A 3,686-nucleotide genomic window follows, 5' to 3' on the forward strand; every position below is an offset into this window, starting at 1 on the left:
AGTGGACCCACCTTTGTTGCCCAGGTAAATCAGGGACTGGCCATCCAACTGGGGATTGATTAGAAATTACATTGTGCTTATAGACCCCAGAGTTCAGGACAGGTAGAAAGGATGAATAGAACTCTAAAAAAAACTTGACTAAATTAATCTTAGAGACCGGCGGGAATTACTGGACAGCCCTCCTTCCCTTTGCCTTGTTCCACGTTAAGAACACACTGGGAACATTTAAGCTCACACCATATGAAATCCTGTATGGGGGGGGGCGCTCCCCCGCTCACTGAAATAAAGAGAGTGTTAGATCCTTTAAAATTTAACCCTGGTCCTTCATTGTTTACATGCATGAAAGCCCTAGAAGTGGTCAGAAACACCGCCTGAGAGCAGCTCAAAGAGGCCTACAAACCAGGAGTCTTGATGATACCACACCAGTTCCAGGTGGGAGATGCAGTTCTCATCTGACAACATCGAGCTGAGAATCTGAAACCTTGTTAGAAAGGCCCATACATCATGCTGCCGACCACCCCGACTGCTGTCAAAGTAGAAGGCATCTCTGCTTAGATTCATGCCTTTCACGTAAAGAGAGCTCCTGAAGAATAAATCCCCTTGGTTGACCACCCTCATTTCTACTCTGATAGACCCTCTAATAATTTTGCTCTTACTGCTGATGTGTGGCCCGATAGTTCTTAATAAATTGGTGACTTTTATTAGAGAGAAGATTGGTGCCGTCCAGCTCTTAGTACTAAGACAACAATACCAGTCTCTGCAGAACCTTGAAAAAGAGGTTGCAGTTTAGTTCTAAGATTAGAACTAGTAACTAGAAGAAGTGGGGAATGAAAGATCCTGGCAGAATGTAAAAGGACACAGAAGCCCTGAAATTGGCAAGATAGATGTCAGTGTTAGCAGAACTAGCTTCACTGATTTAGAAAAATAGAGGTGCACAATGCTCTGGCCACTCCTTGAACCTGTGTGTCTGCCAATGTTCTGACCAGGTGTGTGCCCATTGCTGTACCTTCATTAGACTTTTTCCTTGTATCCCTCCCATACCCATTTCTTGAGGAATCAATCATTTTAGAATAGATATTGTTTAGATCTGGAAATCCCCTACTTTCCCCCTTCTCCTTTCCCCCCTGAGGGCCTATAAAAACTGGGACCTCTTTCCCCTTGAGGTCGACTCCTCTACCCCTACGTGGGATATGAGTCGTCCCCAGAGCTCTGGCTTTCCCTGAATAAAGCCTCATGTGGTTTGCAACAAGCTTGGTCTATCGTGAGTTCTTGGGTGTCCGCTATTGTCCTGAGGCCTGAGCGAGGGGCTCCTTTCGGAGTCTTTCAGTACCAAGCTGTATCATTCACTTGGGGAAGCATTTTAGGAATCTCAGGTGCTACTTGAATGGGTTCTTATCAGGAGAAAAGAAGTTGATCCTGTAATCTAACTTTGGCTATATAACTCTACAGGTAGACGTTGTGTGTGTGTGTGTGTGTGTGTGTGTGTGTGTGTGTGTGTGTGTGTGTGTGAATTCCCCAGACAAGATCAGAAAAGGAGAAGCCCTGCTAAGGAGAAGCCCTGCTAATGAATGGAATCTTCCATTATGTGCAGAGGCCAGAGGCTATCCAGTTGATGGCAGGCTTTGGCCTTAATTAGCAGAGTTTTACCACAGCATCCCTTTGGAAAATCTGCCTTACTTATCCCTTGGTCCACATGTTCTGTTCATGGTTTTGGTGGGAATGCTTGGACCCTAGTTTTTGTGTAGTAGGAGGTATTGTGCTTCTAAGGTGGTGTTATCCCTGATAATAGCATAGCCTGCTGCTGTATGTATACTGTACTTTTAAAAAGCTGTCATCAGTTCAAATACCAGTTGGTGGATCCAGTAAGAGGAGTATGCAATAGATGGCTAAAAGAGGGGCACAGAATGTCAAGAAGATTTATACAGAAGTGGGGTCTTCATAATCTTTGGGGGAAAAGGTACCTGGATTGAGAGATTGCCAACATGGGAAGGTGACTGTCTTAGGGTTTCTATTGCTCCTACGAAACACCATGACCAAAAAGCAAGTTGGGGCAAAGGATTTATGTTGTGTGTAGTTTTAATAAGCTACCTCTTTTGCCAGGGATCAGCCTGCACTCTGGCCCCTCCCAGTTTCCTCTTTGTCCTATTGGGCTTAACTCTGGGATATGCCACCACCAGCCCTAACCCGGCTTCCTTTTCTACCCACCTTTGCTCCAGGAGGGGTCACACACTGAGTGGGATCAACGCTTCTGTAAGAGGTCGCTCAGTAGCTTGGCAAAGTGATTTGGCTAAGACCCCTATACTGTGGAGCCAGATAAAAATAACGAATGAGCTCTCCTCAGGCTGCCCGGATGATGGCGGACATTCAGACGAAGCATGCTTACCAAAAGCAGCCTACAATCTTTCAAAACAAGAAGCGTGTTTTGCTGGAAGAAACACGGCAAGGAAAAATTTGTCAGTCTAGGCTTCAAGACACCCCAAGAGGCCATCAAGGGCACCTTCATAGACAAGAAATGCCCCTTTGGTGGTAATGTCTCCGTCCAAGGTCAGAATCTGTTGGGTGTCAAGATAAAGATGCAGAGGACCATTGTCATCCGCCAGGGCTATCTCCATTACATCCGAAAGTACAATCGCTCTGAGAAGCCTTAGAACATGTTTGTGCACATGTCCCCTCTGTTTCAGTGATGTATAGATTGACGACAGTGCTACTGTCGGAGAGTGCAGGTCCTTGAGCAAGACTGTTCGATTCAATGTCACCAGGGCTGCCGGCACCAAGAAGCAGTTTCAAAAGTTTTAAGGGGACTCTGGCCAATGCCCTAGAACAAATAGAGTTATTTTCCAAACAAAACAAAACAAACAAACAAACAAAACAATAAGACCCAGGAAAAAGAGAAGGTTGCATTTGGTTTGAGGAGAAGGTATGTTCTACAGCCTTGTGGCTTCGCTATGTTCCACAAGAAAAAGGAGATGCAGTGAGTCACATTAAGTTATATGGGAGGATGTTGGTGTCTGGGCTTTAGAGTGGGATACTTTGTCTCATTCCGTCAGAAAGTTAACAAGTAAGCAAGTATGCTCTAGAGACTGTTCATAAGAGGGATTCAAAAGGAGGGCATCCACCCAGTGGAGGAGGATGCTGGGAGTCAGGTTAAGGCTTGCATGGGCAGGGGCCTAGATGGAGAGGTAAGGGCTGTAGTAGAATCCCAGGAGAAGGAAGGACTGTCCACTCTACCTGGGTAGATGATTGGATGTACATGGTCTGTCCAAGTAACGCACTAAAGTTTTGTTAATATGGGTCAAGGGGAATAGTAAAAGAAAGCACCCTTAAGATCTAGCTAGTATTCGGAAAAGAGATGGAGGAGGAGGAATGTAGAATTAGGAGAGCATTCGGGTTGGGGTGGAGATCAGGCACAAGGCTTGGAGTCTAATCCTTTCGAGGATCAATGTGTGAGACTGCTACAGCACAGGCTGGACTAGTATCCCTATCCAGAACATAAAGAGTGGGAGCTGCCATCCGCATGGGTTCCCTGACTTGATGGGAAGAGCGGAAGATGGGGACAAGTGCCCTGCTAGATTGGGTCCAATGACTGTGTGAGATATCGAAATTCTTTGTGACCATTGATGGAGTCAGTTAAAAGAGCCCAAATGGGTGAAATAATAGGCAACATGGGTCCATGAAGCCTTTAGTGT

The 3,686-nt window shown here is 45.7% G+C and overlaps 1 pseudogene; it reads left to right on the forward strand.

Annotated features, from left to right (window-relative positions):
• The first annotated feature begins 2,353 nt into the window (after positions 1 to 2,353).
• On the forward strand, positions 2,354 to 2,796 carry Gm8986 (annotated as a pseudogene).
• The last annotated feature ends 890 nt before the right edge of the window (positions 2,797 to 3,686 follow it).

This window comes from Mus musculus, chromosome 18, assembly GCF_000001635.26.
Source record: "Mus musculus strain C57BL/6J chromosome 18, GRCm38.p6 C57BL/6J".
NCBI lineage: Eukaryota > Metazoa > Chordata > Mammalia > Rodentia > Muridae > Mus > Mus musculus.